The sequence below is a fragment of the Prionailurus bengalensis genome, chromosome A2 (assembly GCF_016509475.1).
Source record: "Prionailurus bengalensis isolate Pbe53 chromosome A2, Fcat_Pben_1.1_paternal_pri, whole genome shotgun sequence".
NCBI lineage: Eukaryota > Metazoa > Chordata > Mammalia > Carnivora > Felidae > Prionailurus > Prionailurus bengalensis.
The window spans coordinates 17,677,813-17,696,412 of record NC_057348.1 but is presented as its reverse complement, the minus strand read 5'-3'; the positions used below and the strand labels follow the sequence as shown (position 1 = coordinate 17,696,412).

At 45.6% G+C, this 18,600-nt stretch overlaps 1 long non-coding RNA gene across 2 annotated transcripts; it reads right to left on the bottom strand.

Annotated features, from left to right (window-relative positions):
- Positions 1–925: 925 nt before the first annotated feature.
- Positions 926–18,585, bottom strand: LOC122487217. 2 transcript variants are annotated; one of them, XR_006298331.1, is made up of 4 exons: positions 18,227–18,387; positions 16,875–17,139; positions 5,093–5,172; positions 926–1,486 (listed from the first exon to the last, which is right to left on the bottom strand). It is a non-coding gene; the product is annotated as an uncharacterized LOC122487217 (long non-coding RNA). The 2 variants fall into 2 exon arrangements; XR_006298330.1 differs by lacking the exons at positions 926–1,486; positions 5,093–5,172 and having other exon boundaries at positions 16,841–17,139; positions 18,227–18,585.
- Between the last annotated feature and the right edge of the window lie 15 nt (positions 18,586–18,600).

The following is an 18,600-nucleotide window of genomic DNA, read 5'->3' as shown; positions in this document are numbered from 1 at the left end:
TTAACCATGGCCATTTTTAAGTCTTTTGTTAGTTACAGCTATTGTTTTACTCTGAAGCTTTTGCAAAAGTGCTTCATCTTCAGTGAGATTCACGGAAAGGACTCTGACAAGTACAGGTTTGTGATGACATTCAGATCCTACCATTGAACAGATGAGAATGTACAGAACTCAGGGGCCCCTGGGTGGCTCAATCCATTAAGCATCTGACTTCGGCTCCCGAAGTTTGTGAATTCAATCCCTGTTTCGGGCTCTCTGCTGTAAGCACGGACCCCACTTCAGATCCTCTGCCCCCCCTCCCTGCACCCGCTCCCTGACCCTTCCACAGCTTGCACTTTCTCTCTCTCAAAAATAAATAAAAACATTTTTAAAAATGTTCAAAACTCTAATGGAGAAACTGATGGCTTCATAAAACTGCTAACTAAAGATCGAGATCAATAAGAATTAATTACATGAAACTGAATAGATGAGGATGATTATAATTTTTATGAATTTTTGTTTGAAACATTGTTGGTTCTTTAATGTTTTGCTGTCTCCAGATTTAAAGAAACCTCTTCTCTTAAACTATATATGACTTACAGCAATTTGGGAAAGTATATCTTTATGAACAAAGAGAAAACAACTACTCTTTCTCCCTGCCCAATAATTCCAAAATTAGAAAACTCTCAGTGAGTATTCTTATTTTTATGGCAATATAGTTATTTGCATAAGCTCAACAAGAATCTGTTCTCCTTAGGGTGCCTGGATGGCTGGGTCTGTTAAGCATCTGACTTGGGCTCATGTCATGATCTCAAGGTTTGTGGATTCAAGGCCTGCATCAGGCTCTCTGTCCCCCTCTCTCTCTGCCCCTCGCCTGCTTGTGTTCTCTCTCTCTCTCTCTCTCTCTCTCAAAAATAAACATTAAAAAAAAAAGGAGGGGCACCTGGGTGACTTGGTCAGTTAAGCATCTAACTTCGGCTCAGGTCATGATCTCACCATTCATGAGGTCAAGTCCCACATTGGATGAGCTGGAGCCTTGCATCAGATGAACCTCACTTCTTTCTCCCACGCTCTCTCTCTGCCCCTCGTGGGATTCTTTTTCTCTCTCTCTGCCCTCGCTCACTTGTGCCTTCCCTCTCTCAATTAAAAAAATACAGAATTTGTTCTCCTTGTAATAGGACACATTTGGAAATATTGGTTATATTACCAGACTTTGACTGCAATGTCATATTTGAGAGAAATATATATAGATTCAGATATGACCAGACAGCTTTAAGAAACTAAGGTTGACTTTATGGAGCCAATAAAATTTGGAAAAATCAGCCTGGTACCTTGCTTACAAAGTTCTAGGCAGCCTTACCAGGTGAGCAAGGGCAATCACTTCCAGGTACGCCCAGGAACGTCAGGATATTTGGGGGGACATCAAGAAGACAAGAATTCACCCAATTTATAGGTATTCCAGGTGAAGTCTGACGGCAAATTCTTGGCTTGGCTTCTTAGCCTGGAGAGACTTTTAAAAGGTTAATCTGAGATTTCTTATGAAAAGTTCCAGGAGTGCCTGGCTGGCTTGATTGGTAGAGCATGTGACTCTTGATCTCAGGGTTGTAAGTTAGAACCCCACATTGGGTGCAGAGGTTACTTAAAAATTTAAAAATCTTGGGGCACCTGGCTGGCTCCGTTGGAAGAGCATGTGACTCAGGGTTGTGATTTCGAGCCTCACGTGGGCTGTAGAGATTACTTAAATAAATACAACTTTAAAAAATGTAATAATAAATCATAAAATTTAAAAATCTTTAAAAAAAAGAGAGAGAAAAGTTCCAGCAAAGCGGACTTAAAAGAGCATATAAGGTCAATCACTGTTCTTGCTGCACTTTTGCAAATAATCAGGCCAATTTTATTGAAATTAGACTTAATTTGCAAATAAATTAGTCTTATGCTTATCTTTGCTAGAAATGGGGGTGATTGTAGAGAAAAGTTACATTTCAATAGAAACTATAATACACACTTGTGTATATTAGATTCTAGTTCTGTTAAGCATCTTTGAAGTTTGGTTTTTCTACCTGTAAACTAGACTGGATTTCTTCTTATTTCTTCCAATATCTGGCTGCAAGTCTCCAGACTAATGCTTCCAATTTTTCTCCCATCCTTCCGAGTTGAACTCACTGAGAACTAGAACTGTTCTTTTCTTAAAGGCACACAAGCTAAAATGGTACATGATATAAGCTTCAGAGAAATCATTAAAATAGCTCATATATGGGGCGCCTGGGTGGCGCAGTCGGTTGAGCGTCCGACTTCAGCCAGGTCACGATCTCGCGGTCCGCGAGTTCGAGCCCCGCGTCGGGCTCTGGGCTGATGGCTCAGAGCCTGGAGCCTGTTTCCGATTCTGTGTCTCCCTCTCTCTCTGCCCCTCCCCCGTTCATGCTCTGTCTCTCTCTGTCCCAAAAATAAATAAATGTTGGGAAAAAAAATTAAAAAAAAAATAATAAAATAAAATAAAATAAAATAGCTCATATATGGACAATCTTGCTGTTACTATGGGCCACTCAGAAAGATCTCCAGATCTCCCCCACTTGTGCTCTCTTTCTCTGTCTCTCAAATAAATGAAATTTTAAAGAAATTTTTTAAAAAAGAAAGAAAAATCTCCAGAGACATTCAGACTACAAACCAGGAAAATCATTCAGATTGCCACTGCCTGCCCTCACTCCCTGAAGATGCTTCAAGCCCAGCACCTAAAAGCATCTCAACTGGCTGCCTTCAGAACTCAGAACCTGGGATTATAATTAATCTGCTCCAATTATTAACCATTTGCTATTGTTGTTGTTATTTCCATAGAAATGCCTCTTGTCAAGCAGGCATTTGTTTGCTCGATTTGGTGAACCCACCTGTATCACCACCTCCTGAAATAAACACAGCCTTCTAACTAAACTGACCTATTCTCAGGACTAAGAGACTGGTTCAATATGATATGGACCAATCCACCAACTCAAGACAGCTTCAAACCTATGACACGGGATGGCCCAAAATATCAACATTTCCACAATATTGCCCAAATCCTTATGCAGATTCCCAGGGCTCCCAAGATCACTGACTTGCTTTCATGGCTCTTGGCAAGACCCTTCAAGCTTGGGACGTGGTTACAGACTGGATTTCAGACTACTGCCTGTATAATTATTATAAAATTTGCTACTATAATCCTATTTAGATGTGTGCTTTCTGAGTTATGACCCCTGATTTTTAGTTCATCAGCTACCCAGGCAGTTAATGTCTTCACCATTGACTCTGATGCCTTGGCATTACAGGGTGGGTTGTGGTGTTAACCCTGACCATTGGTGGTGGTGTTTTTTTGTTTTTTCTTTCTTTTTTGTAATGCAAGTACCTGATTTAAGCTTTGATTACCTAGGAATCCACTTTAAAGAGGCATCCATTCCAGATGGCTACCTTGAAGAAACACAAGGCCAGCCACACCACAAGATAACAAACCAGGCCACCTCCCCTCCACTGACACTTCTTTGTTCTAGAGATCTTGGTAGATTTTGATAACTGTCCATTTGGGCTACTTGCTTTTCCTCTTTCCATGCTTTAAATTCCTCCTCTTATATTTTGTTTGTTTGTTTGTTTGTTTATTATTTTAGAGACAGAGACTGCAAGCAGGGGAGAGGAGCAGAAGGAAAGAGAGACAGAGGGAGGGAGGGAGGGAGAGAGAGACAGACAGACAGACAGACAGAGAGAATTTTAAGTAGGCTCCACACTTAGCAAGGAGCCTGATGCAGGGCTCAGTTTCACGACCCTGGGATCATGACCTGAGCCAAAATCAAAAGTCAGACACTCAACCGTTTGAGCGACCTAAGTGCCCCTCTGTTCTTATATTTTAAATTCAGCAATAGAGAATGAGCCTCAGAAACCCTAGCCCCCATTCTCTACCCCAATAAAAGCAGAACCCCAGCCTCTTGCTAGCTTTCTCTCATGCTCTCTCTCTCTCTCCCTACAACCTCGCTGTGTGGCCCCAAGTGTGTCATGTAATTTCCAGGTCTCATAAGTAATAAACCTTTGTTTTTTTTCAAAGTTTCCCGAAGGTTCTGCTGAAGGGCATCTTGCTGTCATAAGAATCACAAGGGCTGGTCCAGACACAACATTGTTCATTGATAGGCTGGGACCTGCACACAACACTGACCTTTGAGAGTCCTGCTGAGATCACCCAGCAGAGGGCTGCCTTCCTGAAGACAGCTGGACTCAGAGCAGGCGTTGGCCACAATTTCCCCTTGTGGGGCTTTGGCCAAGGAGATGGTCTCACTAGGCCTAGCTCATTTCTCCTGGAGTCTCTGATGCTCCCCAGCCTCCTCGCAATCTGCAGAAGGCCCACTGCCCACGCCTTAAATGGAACTACCACATCTTCCCACTTGCAAACCATCCCCCCCAACATCTGCTCCACCCGGTCACCTCCTTTTCCACACTGCCTGAACCCTACCTCTGCAAAGCCCTCACCATGTCTGCCTGTCCATCTCAGGGGCCATCGCCCCCACCAGCCAACCACAGGGTCCCTGTGTAGTCAGCTCTCTCGAGATGAACTCTGCCCACTGAAACTACTGGGATCCTTTTCTATATGAGCCGGCTGACCTTTATGGGGCCTGCCTCAGTCTACCATGTGGTGTAACAATACTGACCCTCCCAAAGGAAAGATCTTGGGGGCTCAATCAGGCTGTCCATTAGAACTTTCTGTGATCAAGGAAATATATTATGTCTGTGCTATCCAATGTGGTAGCCATTAACCACACATGGCTATTAAGCACTTGAAATGTGGCTAGTGTAGCATCAACTGATTTCTTAATTTAATTGCCATTAAGTTTTATTTTTTTAATTTACCTTTATTTATTTCGAGAGAAACACAGAGAGAGAGTGGGGGAGGGGCAGAGAAAGAGGGAGAGAGACAGAATCCCAAACAGGCTCCACACTGTCAGCACAGATTCCAATGCAGAGCTTGAACTCATGAACTGTGAGATCATGACCTGAGCCGAAATCAAGAGTCGAACACTCAACTGACTAAGCCACCCAGTGGCCCCTAATTTTCATTATTTTAAATTTAAGTAGCCACATGTGTATAGGACAGTAGCAGAGATACCTTTTTCCTTGGTCTCCTTGCAAAATGGTCTTCCTCCTTTATAGCTCCATATTCCAAGGTGTTTATGGCAAATGGATGGCCTTTGAGAACCCCAAAAAATATTAGCCCATGCCCACTCAGGCTCTTGTCAAGTCCACGTGGACTTGAGAGAGAAAAGAGCTCTCTTCCAGGACCACATTCTGTCTCATAAGTACCACTGACCTCTGTTCCATCCCTCAGAGTACAGGCCCCTCAAAGCTTCCAGAGAGATCCCCTGCCCATCTCCTTTCACCCCCAGAACACCCTCTGGGGCAGACAGGGAGGGTTGTGATGCTATTATCATTTCACAAATGAGTAAAGTGAGGCCGGCCCAGGGCAGGACAGAGCAACTCACCCAAGATACCAAGCTACTCAGAGACAGATGGAAGTAGGGCTGAGGCCCAGGTTACTCCTTAGCCTCTCCCAGCCTCAGCCCACCCTCTCACCCCCACCACTCCCCTCTGTGGGTGATGGGAGCAGGACAATCAGGAATCATTTTGAAAAAGGTAAGCTCTGACACTTATCATACAACCCAGAAATTCCACTTCTGGGTGTTTACCATCAAGAATGTGGGGCACCTGGCTGGCTCAGTCGGTAGAGCACACAACTCTTAATCTCACAATTGTGAGTTCAAGCTCCACACTGGATGTAGAGTCTACTTAAAAAAAAAAAAAAAAGAGGGGCGTCTGGGTGGCTTAGTCGGTTAAGCATCCAACTTCAGCCCAGGTCATGATCTCACGGTTCATGAGTTTGAGACCCCTGTCAGGCTCTGCACTGTCAGTGCAGAGCCGACTTCGGATCCTCAGTCTCCCTCTCTTTCTGCCCTTCCTACGCTTGCTCCCACGTGCGTGCTCCTTCTCTCTCAAAATAAATGAACTTAAAAAAAATAGGGACATACCTCCACACAAAAACTTGTATGAGAATGCACATAGCAACTTTATTAATAATAGTCAAAAACCAGAAACAAGCCAAACGCCCATTAGCAGACCCATCAAACCGGAAGACCCACACGACGGAATGCTACTGACAAGTAAAAAGGAAAGAAATGCCAGCATACTCATCACAAATAAACCTTACAGACATTATGTTCAGTGAAGGAAGCCAGATACCAAAGATCACCTACTGTATGATTCTATTCACATGAAATTTCCAGAAGAGGCAAAACTATAGTGGTAGGAAGTATACCGGTAGTTGCCAGGGGCCAGGGATGGGAAGAAGAGATTGACTACAAAGGGGCTCGAGGGAATGCTTTGGGGCAATGAAAATGTTCCACATCTTGACTGTGGTGGTGGTTACACACTTGTAAATATTTGTCAGAACTCGTATCATTAATCTTAAAATTATGAATTTATACCACTATTTTAAAAGTTGTAGGGTAAGGGGGCACCTGGCTGGCTGAGTCGGTAAAGCACGTGACTCTTGATCTCTGGGTTGTGAGTTCGACCCCCCACACTGGGTGTAGAGATCACTTTAAAAAAATAAAATATTTAGGGGTACCTGGGTGGTTCAGTCAGGCAGTTAAGCGTCCGACTTCGGCCCAGGGCATGATCTCGCGGTTCCTGAGTTTGAGCCCCACGTCCGGCTCTGTGCTCACAGCTCAGAGTCTGGAGCCTGCTTTGGATTCTGTGTCTCTCTCTCTGCCCCTCCCCCACTCACACTCTGTCCCTCTCTCTCTCTCTCAAAAATAAATAAAAAATTAATTAATTAATTAATTAATTAAAACATTTTTAAAAATAAAAAAATAAAAGTTGTAGAGTGGGGAGATAAGTGCTGGCAATGTGTGGGCACACCTTTCCAGGAAAGAGCGTTGTTCTCTCTCCTCAGCTCTCTGTGACAGCACAGCCCTGGCTCACATGAGCGGGCGCTTGAGCCCATCTAGAGATGGGAGAAAGGGCTGACTGTGAGGAAGAAGGGTAGTTCTGCGGTACCCCCTCCCTGCCCGCTTGGGAAGGCTCTGAGTGTTCCCAGGAAAGGGAGACCCAGGTCATACTCAGAGTAGAGCCCACCAACCTGGGGCTGAAGGCAAGCCCCTCTGTCCTCTGTGTTTCTGTTTCCTCATGTGTGAAATGAATGTGGGGGCCACACGGCTCAGAGTGTGTTCCATGAAACAGTGGTCATGCAAGATTCTCTATGAAAAGCGTCCCTCGTTCAAATAACTACATAAAACCTCCCTTGCGGGTTCTTGGATACTCACAATACACATTAACTTCTTAAAGGCTCTGAAGAGTCTTGCAGAAAAGGAACCTGTTTCACTCTGATTAATCCCAATTTCCTCAAATTTGCTCCTTTTTTCACAGAACTTAGAAACATCCTGGAAGGGCTGGGGCAGGCCTTAGAGTCTGGATTTTAGGCTTAAAGGATCAGGGGTCCAATCTCAATTCCCTCTGGGGCAGGCATTGCTCAGGGCTAGAAAGGGATAGGTCCTGGAAACCCAGCCCCATCCTCCCACCTGCAATTCCCCCACCACCACACACACACAACACCTTGCCTAATGTGACCATTTGTCAATCAGCTAGTGGGCAGATGGTGCAAGGTGTTCTAACTCAACCAGGATGGAGGGAGCCACGGGAACAATTTCACCTCCCAGAGGCCCAGGGATTGAGAAAGACTGGGACAGGGCAGTGATACCACAGGTCCAGGTTGTTGGTCTCTAGCTGCCTCCAGATACCAGCACAGAGTGTTTCCTCTCAGTGTATTAGAGGGCGGGGGCGGGGGGGGGGGGCACAGCATCCAGTGCAAGCTGTAAGAAGAGCTCAGCTGCTACCTAGGACCTCTGATTTCTAGAGAGATGACCCCAGGAAAGCTCACAAGAAAACTTGGTCCTTTGGAATAAAGCCTTCCCACTGCGCTAGAACCTACTATGACTCCCTATTGCCCTAGTGTCCTCCATTCCCTGCCCGCTGCCTCTGACCTAACTCAGGCCTCATCACCTCTACCTGCTGGGGAATCACCTGTCTCAAATGTCCAGCACTGGGTACACACACACAGTAGTGCACATGAGTGTGTTGTTGAAAAATGATCTCTGTGCTCTGGAGCTGAAATACAAAACATGGAGACAAAGTTTGGGATAAAGAGGAACAGCTGCTTTTTGCTTTGGCAGGCAAAGGAGGCTGCAGCAGGCTAAGGCCTTCAAAACTGCAAGCCTGCCCAGAGGAAGTGGCTGGGTTTATAGGGAAATACAGGATCTGTCCAGTTTCCACTGGGATCGTGTACCTGCTGCCACCCTCTTTTGTCATGTCCTCAGGATGGAGTTCCTGCAACAAAAGGCCAGGAAGGGGGTACCTAGCTGGCTTAGTCAGTGGAGCATGTGACCCTTGATCTCAGGGTTGTGAGTTCAAGCCCCACACTGGGTGTAGAGATTACCAAAGAAAGTAAATAAAACTTAAAAACAGGGGTGGGTGCCTGGGTGGCTCAGTTGGTGCCTGACTCTTGGTTTTGGCTCAGGTCATGATCTCACAATTCCGTGGGATCGAGCCCCAGAGTCTGCTTGGGATTCTCTCTCCCTCTCTCTCTGCCCACCCACCTCAAAATAAATACTGAAATGAAATGAAATAAAATAAAGTAATGAAATGAAATGAAATAATAAAATAAAATAAAATAAAATAAAATAAAATAAAATAAAATAAAATAAAATAAATTTTTAAAAGGTCAAGAAGGAAGGAGGGGAGGTCTGCAGAAGAGAAGGATAAGGTTACTTTAAAATGAAGCTTTGCTGGGGTGCCTGGGTGGCTGTCGGTTGAGCGCCTGACTTTGGCTCAGGTCATGATCTCACAGCTCTGTGGGTTCGAGCCCCACATTGGGCTCTGTGCTGACGGCTCAGAGCCTGGAGCCTGCTTCGGATTCTGTGTCTCCCTCTCTCTGCCCCTAACCCACTTGCATTCTGTCTCTGTCTCTCTCAAAAATAAATAAACATTAAAAAAAAATTTTTTTTTTAAAATAAAATGAAGCTTTGCTGGGGCACCTGGGTGGCTCAGTCAGTTAAGCTTCTGACTTTGGCTCAGGTCACGATCTCACAGTTCCTGGGATCTCACAGTTCCTGGGATCAAGCCCCATATTGGGTTCTGTGCTGACAGCTCAGAGCCTGGAGCCTGCTAGAGATTCTGTGCCTGCCTCTCTCTCTGCCCCTCCCCTGCTCGTGCTCTGTCTCTCAACAATAAATAAATGTTAAAAAAAAAATTAAAATGAAGCTTTGCTAAAGCATTAGTGCAGCCATTTTGACTTTTGTTCAACTTTATGCTTTTAAGTGTTTTTTTTTTTGTTTGTTGTTGTTTTTAACATTTATTTATTTTTGAGACTGAGAGAGAGAGAGAGCATGAACAGGGGAGGGTCAGAGGAAGAGGGAGACATAGAATCTGAAACAGGCTCCAGGCTCTGAGCTGTCAGCACAGAGCCCGATGCAGGGCTCGAACCCACAGACCGCGAGATCATGCCCTGAGCCGAAGCCGGATGCTTAACCGACTGAGCCACCCAGGCTCCCCTGTTGTTGTTTTTTAAAGTTTATTTATTTATTTTGAGATAGAGCGCAGGAGAAGGGCAGAGAGAGAAGAGAGAGAATTCCAACAGGCTCTGCACGGTGCCACCCCTGGGACTTGATCTCACAAACCATAAGATCGTGACCTGAGCAGAAGCAAGAGTCGGACACTTAACCGACGGAACCGCCCAGGCACCCCTTGTAAGAGGTTTCAACTGTACTGTCACACATTCAGCATTAGCACAGGGGCAGGAAGGGGGACAGAGAGGATCAGCAGTTCCCTGCTTTTCTCCAGTACACTTCATTTCAAATTTCTGAAAAGTATTCACACTATTTACTTTGTTCTCTCTTGCTAATGCCTCTGTGTGGTAGGCTGAGCAGGAATCATCCCTCCCATTTCCTTGAGGGTAAAACTGAGATCAAGAGTAGTCAAGAGGTTGACACAAGATAAAGGACAAGCTGAGAGACCAACGACATAAGTTTGGGGCTCCTGGCCCTGAGCAGGCCCCACCTTTCAAAACGCTCTGGAAACAATCCCCAGCAATTGGGGTACATTTGGATTTTCACACGTGCTTAACTTCCAGCCCAAGTCGCTCTAATTATAGCTGCCTCTTTTGCCCGCAACACTCAATTTTTTTCCCAGAGAATATTCTCCTGGGAAACAAGCGCCCTCTGGCGGCTTCCTCGGGTGTTATGCCTATGCCCACCAGGGAGAAGAGTGGCAGAAAACAAGTCCTCAACCTTTTCGGGAAAGAAACAGGACCCTAGGGACCTGCCTCACTGCCCCCCCCCCCCACTCCCACCAAGCCATAAGTCCAGTCCATCTTCCATGGGGGAAGGCGAGAGGAATGACAGTTTCTCAGAGGCCCTTTCTAAACCCACTACCTTCAGGGTAAAACTCATATTCTTAGTCTTCATCCATTCTCCACACATTCCTCCTCATCACCGTTAGCCAGGTTCCACACAGCAGCTGCGTAAGAGCTTCTGGCTTACCCAGGAGGCCCTAGGCACTCTCTCTACACCCAGTTCCCACCCTTAAGGGTCCAAATGGCTCCTTCTATCATGACCTCTCTAGAGCCTCTCTTTTTAGGAGCAATTTGAGGTAGCAGGAAAATCTGGAGAATAGTGTCCTGTAACAAGTGAAGTAAACGTTTCTAGAAGGGAGTAGTCAACTGTATCCAGTGTTGTAATGGACAGTTTCTGGACAGAATAAGACAAAGCGCGCGCATTGGTCACTAGATTCAGCACAATGAAGATTCCCTGAAAAACTTGCCTATGCCATTTCCACAGAGTGGAGAGGATGAATGTCTGATTGGAGTGGGTTCAAGGCAAAATGGGAAGAGAGAAATTACAGACTCCTTTTTTTAGTTTAACTGTGAAGGGAAAGAATATAGCTGGAAGGGAAAGTGGTGTATCAAGGGAAGGTTTTATTTCCTATTTTTATATTTATCTATATAATTTTTTAAGTTCATTTATTTATTTTGAGAGAGACACAGACAGTACAGGCGGGGGAGGGACAGATAGAGAGGGAGAGAGATAGAAACCCAAGCAGGCTCTGAGCTGCCAGTGCAGAGCCCAAAACAGGGCCCGAACCCACGAAACCATGAAAGCATGACCTGAGCGGAAACCAAGAGTCAGATGCTTAACCTACTGAGCCACCCAGGCACCCCATTATATATATATATATACCCATTTTATATATATATATATATATATATAATTTAATAACAATTTTATTATTGACAATAAACATTTCACCGATATATACCATTTACACAGAAAAGTGAACAAATCAGGAGCATGCAGCTCAATGAATTGCCACAGGGTGAACGCATTCATGCTACTAGCACCCAGCTTAAGAAACTATTTGACCTGTTCCCAGAAGTTTTCCTTGCATCCCCTTCCAGTTACCCCCCAGAACCCCTCCTCCCCAGACAACCAGTACCCTCACTTCTACCACCAAAGATTAAAAAGCAGGATTTCTATTTTTGTTTAATTTTTTAATATTTATTTATTTTGGAGAGAGAGAGAGACAGAGTGTGAGCAGGGGAGGGGCAGAGAAGGAGACACAGAATCTGAAGCAGACTCCAGGCTCTGAGCTGTCAGCACAGAGCCCAATGCGGGGCTTGAACTCAAGAACGCTGAGATCATGACCTGAGCCAAAGTCAGACGCTTAACCTAGGGAGCCACCCAGGCGCCCCTGGACTTCTATTTTTTCAACATTGTATATCAGTGGAATCAACAGCATGCCCTCTTCTGCATCTGGCTTATGTTCAATATGGATTCTGAGATTCAGCCATATTGTGGGTAGTTCTTTCCTTTTATTGCTGTATGTGAGAACCCCCATTTACCCATTCTATTGTTGGTAGGCATTTGGGTCGTTCTGTGCTTGGGGCTAAAATGATAATGAAGCCTTGGACATTTAAGTGCTCTTTGATGTGCTTATGGGCCATACTGTACCTTCTGTGCCATCTCTTACCTTCCCAGAGCCTTCCTGTGGCTACTTCCTTACCTCCCACCTTTCTCACCCACACAACATGACCAAGACCTCCATTTGGCCACCTTCCATGACTCCCTTCAGGGCACATCTCAACCATGGACTGGCCACTCCCTCCCTTGTGGTTCCTTCCCCAGCCCCACCTTCACACACCTCCTCTGCTACACACCCAGTTCTTCAACTCTGGTGCTCCCAAGACATGGTTTCCAAAACACTCTTTGCACACCCTCAATGGACTTATCATCCTCATGCTAATGAACCCCAAATCTCTCTCCTGAGTGCCAAGCCCATATAGTACACAAGCACAAAATGAAACTCATCAAATTCCTCCAAGAACTGTGCTGCCTATTGTTGAAATAGTTACCATCCACCCAGTTGCTTAAGTCATTACCTAGGAATCATTCTAGACTCCTTCCTCCCCCTTCCCCCCTCAACTCTCAGTTATCAAAATCCAATGAGCTCTACCTCCTTCCCAAGGTCACTCCCTTCCTCCTATTGCTAAAGCCCCAGCCTTGGCTCAGGATATCACCCTTTCTCAACAGAACTGTTTGAACAGCCCCCACCTTGCAGGCTTCTCCACTCTCCCCACTGACCCACCCTGATCCCATTATCACTCACCATCTGCACCCTCCACTGTCCACAGGCCCAACCCTTTGGCAAGCTCTAGGTCCTAAGAGCTGACTCCTTCCTCCCACTTGGATCCCTCACAAACACTCCCTTGTGCCCATTCTAAGACTTGGCTAGAGCAACTCAGAAATAGTTCCCAAGAAGTGCTGTTGTACCTCCTAGCTTCTGAGGGCTCCTCCTCCTCCTTAGAAAGCACCCTACATGGGGCACCTGGGTGGCTCAGTCGGTTAAGCGGCCGACTTCGGCTCAGGTCATGATCTCGCAGTCCGTGAGTTCGAGCCCCACGTCGGGCCCTGGGCTGACAGCTCAGAGCCTGGAGCCTGTTTCAGATTCTGTGTCTCCCTCTCTCTGACCCTCCCCTGTTCATGCTCTGTCTCTCCCTGTCTCAAAAATAAATAAAACGTTAAAAAAAAAATTAAAAAAAAAAAAAAAGAAAGAAAGAAAGCACCCTACCTCACCCCACCCCAAATTCCCCTTTTCCAGGGACCTACACCAAGAACTATGCCAGCCTTCCAGCTTCGACAGCAGCTCTAATCTCCTTTGGGAAGTGCCCCACCTCCTCCAGGCTTCCCCATCTCCATCTCCTCCCCTCCTCCAGGTCCTACCACCCCTGCACCAAGGGCAACAATTATCATGGTGATGATCCCATTATTGTAAGCCCCCTGAGGGTAGAGATTGCCGGCATTTTATTTCAAACCCTGGGTTTGTCCTAGTAAGCAATAAATAAATATTTGTTGAAGGCATGAATACAAGAATAGGGATGCTGAACCAAGTATTAAGCGCCCTGAACAGAAGCAGAAGGGAGAAATTTTTCAGATTTAACGGAGGAAAATATTTGAAATAGTGCTACTGGGCAGGGGAGGGCACCATGGACCTTGGGATCTGCCATAGCAGCGAGGCCTAAATAGTGTCTGGCTAGCGCTGGGGTGCTTGTGAGGGAAAAAGGAGATGGAGGAGAGGAGGGTGCCTCACAGTAAAGGATCTGGTGTCCTGGGCCACAGGTTTTGGGCTTCAGCCTGTCACTGTTGCTTTTCAAATTATAGGTTGTAGGCCACCATAACATTTTGACATTAATCCTCGTAACAAGGATTTTTTCTTAAGTGACATAAAATAAAACAGAAAATCGCTGTATTGCATGTAGTATGAATAAATGATGCAATGGAAACATTTTGCAATGTGTGTTCTGGACCGAGGGTCTAAAATGTATGGAAGCCCCTGCTTTAAGTGACATGGGAGGTACAGGAAGGGTTTTGAGCAGCGGGTGGGAGGAAGAGATCAGATTTGCATTTACAAAATCACTTGGGGCTAGGGGATGGGAGTCCAGATAGACCAGGGCACAGTGGGGAGGAAGAACTAGAAGATGATGGTGCCATTTCCTGCCAAGGGCACTGGGGAGGGTAATAGGTTTTAAAGGAAAGGGATGTGAACTTGAGAGGAGTGGAGCTGAATTGCCAGTGGGCCATTCTAGGTGGATTCAGATGAGGGGCTGGAACTCAGGAGGGAGATTCCTACTGGAGACAGGAACTTGGGAATAAAGCTGAAGAAGCAGTAGGAGTGGGTGAAACAGTTCAGGAAGCAGCCATAAAAAAATGGAGGGGCTCCTGCTAGAAAAGTCTGTCATTTTGGAGCAAACATCCAGCCATGGGACGACGTGGCCTGTCCTCAGAATATCATCCTGCAAAACTTGTTACCCAGCACAACACAGTACAAATACAAATTATGTATTAAAATAATGTGTGTGGTCCTCAATGTCCTTAAAATCCATATAGCTCAGTGGTTCCCCAACCTGGCTGTGTATCGGAACAATTCAGGGAGCTTTCTGAGTGTACTGATTCCAGGCAGGGCCCCACAGTGAAACTGCAAAATCAAAATATCTAAGGGAGACCAGAGGATCTGTATTTTCAAAAAAGCTTCCCAAATTGGTGGCCATTAAAAAAAACAAAAATAAGGAACTCTCTGTAATAATGAACCAACTCCAAGATAATATAAAGTAGTAAAAAGCAATGTTCAGGACAATGTTTATAACACATCACTGTCTGTGAAAAATCAAAAGTGTATATGGGAGAGGCAGGAAATGTTCAGTCAGTTAAGCATCAGACTTCAGCTCAGGTCATGGTCTTGCAGTTCGTGAGTTTGAGCCCTACGTCAGGCTCTGTGCTGGCAGTGAAGAAGGAGCCTACCTCAGATTCTGTCTGTCTGTCTCTCTCTCTCTCTGCCCCTCCCCTGCTCATGTTTTTTTTCTTCTCTCTCAAAAATAAACAAACATTTTTTTAAAAAGTATATTTTGGAGAATATATACTTGTTAGCATAGACACAAACTCCAGGAGGTACAAAAAAAACAAAAAAACAAAAAAAAACCACAAAAAAACCTGGCCACAGTGGTGACCAACAGGAAAGAAAACAGGGTAGCTGGGACAGGGATAAGAAGATTTATTCTAGGCCTTTTTGGGCACCACTTGAATTTGGACCATATAAACGGATGATCTACTCAACAAATAAATCCCCAGATGATTGTGATGTAGAACCAGAATTTGGGAACCTCTGATTGTAGGTACTCCTCACCTGACAGCATCTAAGACACTGGTTATACAGCCTCCTAAATAGCTCATTTCACCTTGGAAAGCTCTGTTAGTTCTGACCCTCCCTCTTAGTTTAAACTGAATCCTTCCAGCCTCTGGGAGGCTCCTGCAAATAAACCCAAACCTGCTACCAGTACAGTTGGGATAAAGGAGAATGGGCACATGTAAAACATTAAATCAGGAAAGGAATGTTTCTTTTTCCAAAGAAATGAAGTCTGATAAATTGATGGGAAATTATTTGGACTTCCTGTTTGTTTCTAACAAGGGAAATCCCTTCTCCAAACAAAATGAATAGGGCACTCCAATACCTAATGCAGATTTAAAGGCCAAGTTTCTGCTTGGGTCGCTCCCTCTGTTAAGTGGCTGACTCTTGGTTTCAGATCACATCATGATCTCACAGTTTGTGAGTTCGAGCCCCAAATTGGGCTCTGAGCTGACAGCATGGACCCTGCTTAGGATTCTCTCTTCTCTCTCTCTGTCCTCTCCCCTCAGCCCCCACAATGCGCTTTCTCTCTCCAAAATAAATAAATACACATTTAAAAATAAATAAATAAAGTCAAGTTTCTGTGGTTGCCAAGGAGTGGCAGGGAGGAGACTGGAACCCTGCTGGGACATCTCACTGAGAGAAACAGTGTGGCCCACCTCTGTCAGGAACCACCTCTGTCAGGAGGCCCACTTCTCCCCCTCTGCATCACCTCCTCCCCAGTTGCCACCATCTCACAGCAGGACCTTGTGATCCCCCCCAAACTTGTCTCCCCAGCTCTACCACTGCTGCTCTGAAATCAATTCCATACTCTGCAGCCAGGGTTATCTTCTTAAAATGCAAACGTAGGGGCATTTCTAGCTCTCTGAAATAAATAAATGTTTAAAAAAAAATTTTTTTTTAATGTAAATGTAAACCCCGTAGCTTTTGAGATAAAGTCCAAGTTCTGCAAGCCCTTGCAGAGTCTGGGCCTTCCTCAGCCTCTTCTCCCATTGTTCTCTGCTAAGCACAGGGGACTCCTTCCAGCCTCAGAGCCTTTGCTTAGGGCCTATCCCTCTGCCCAGAACACTCTCTCCCACCTCCTAAGGGCTTATCCTTCTGGATATTTCCTCAAGGACATACTAGATAAGATCAGATTCCCTTCTTAAACACTCAAAGCATTCATACTTTTTCTTTTGTATTCCCCCCCCCCCCCCAGAGATCCCACTTTTTCTTTATAGCATGTACTGAGGAGTCCCCTGAGCCAAGCACTGGCTGGTACTATAAGGGGGAAAGAAGGCAAAGTCCCTCTCCTTTTAAGTTTATAGTCATTTGGGTAGACACACCTGATTAAATAATCACAGAAACAAATGTGAACATACGGTGCCCGGATGGTGGATGATACCAGGGGAAGATATCAGTTAGGATGTCTGAGAGTAGAGCTTTCTTGGAAAGGGTGGATGTTTGCTGATTGAAGTGACAATGGAGGTGAGAAGGACACTTCAGGCAAATGTCCAGAGAAACACTGACCCTGTTTGGATCTGGCAAATTGGCAGGCTCTTAGTAGAGACTGAACGAATGAGCAAAAAGTGACTTGCCTCAAAGCAGAATCATATTGGAACTCAGACCTGTCAGTTCAGTGCAGGCTTCTTCCCTTCCCCTACTGCTCCTCCTGGATTTTGGAGAACATGCCGACGTGAATGGGGGAAAGGGTTTGGTGACGTTATTATGCTTTTCCTTTTGCTTCAATTTCACATTTCTGACACATCATGTTTTTATTCCAGTACTTGGACTCGCTGGTGGAAATTCTTCAGTATGTTAATCCACTTGGGCTGATCTCATTCAGGCAATGTCTGCTCAGACAAGGAGGGGGAGCTTTCCATTCCTTTGTCTCTGAAACAAATATGGATTGTATAGTTACAATGCACAAACATGCAAAAAACTTAAAATGTTGACAGTTGTGTCTTTGATGGCGGTAAAATTACACATGATATTTTAAATTGTGCTATCTGTATTTTCTAAGGCTATAGTTATTTTGTATTATTTGTATAGTACACATCTTTGAAAGCAAAAGCTTTTTAAAGAAACAATTTAGGGATGCCTGGGTGGATCAGTGGGTTGAGCATCTGACTCTTGATTTTGGCTCAGGTCATGATCTTACAGTTTCAAGAGTTAGAGCCCCTTGTCAGTCCAGCTCTGTGCTGACAACGCTGACAATCCCTCTCTCTGCCCCTCCCCTGCTCACACTCTCTCTAGCTCTCTCAAAATAAACTTTTAAAAAAGAAAAAAAACAAACCACTTCATTTAATGAATTTAATGGTTGGCCCTAAGCAGAGGTAAGGGTCATAATCTCCGCCAGACACCGAAATTAAATATACAGTGTAAAGCAGAGCGTTGGCTCTGAACATGCTGTCTACAGACAAGTTCTCTTTGCAGCCTGATCACTGTACCTATGGCCCTCTTATAAAATCATTCATTCTAGGACCTGCCACTGATGCAGGGGATATAAAAATAAATATGGTCACCTATAAAATGGGGACAATTCCTCCCTCAGAGTTGAAAGGATTAAATGAATTAATACCGATAAAACTCTTGGGACAGTGTCTGGCACAGAAGCACTATGTAAGTGTTAGCTGTTATTATATTTACGGCATTGCTATCTAGGAGCTCCCAATAGGGTAAGAAAGGGTAGAGAAGAAGGATTTGATTCTGGAAAAATACAGTACGAGCTTAAAATGGAGGTGAGCAAAGCATGCTGAGTCCCGCAGCCTGTACTGTGGGGTTCAAGTCTTGTATGGTCAGTTTGTGGCCAGCACTGCGCGCAGGGGCTCTAACAACCCGCTGCACTGGAGCGTTAGCGCTTCGTTGTCTGGGCCTGGAGTTCGGGGAGGCAGAGTCCAGTCTTGGGACATTCAGTTCCTACCCTCGTTACAAAATTGGGACCTGGAGGCCGGGGGCTGAAGAGAAGAGCTCACAGTACCGTTGTTATAGGTAGAGCCGAGGCTGGGCCCGGCCTGGCCTCCAGTGGCCAGGACGGCTCTATCCAACCCGCGCGTCCCTTCGGTATGCGGGGCGCCGGGGCCGGAACTACCGGCCGTGTGCCGAAGCCCGTAGGAGGTGCCTGGATCCCAGCGCGGGGTGGGAACTACGCTTCCCAGAATGCAACGGTCTCGGCGCTTTCCGCGCCTCGCAGGTTCCGCTGGGAGTTTTCATTGACCTCTGAGCCCCCTCTCATTAGGATCGGCTCCGGTCTCCTCTAGGCCCCGCCCCTTTCGGAGAGCGGGTGACCTCGCAGAGCCCCGCGAGCTCCTTCCTTCTTCCCCTCTCATTGGTCCAGCTTAGCTGCCATTCGGG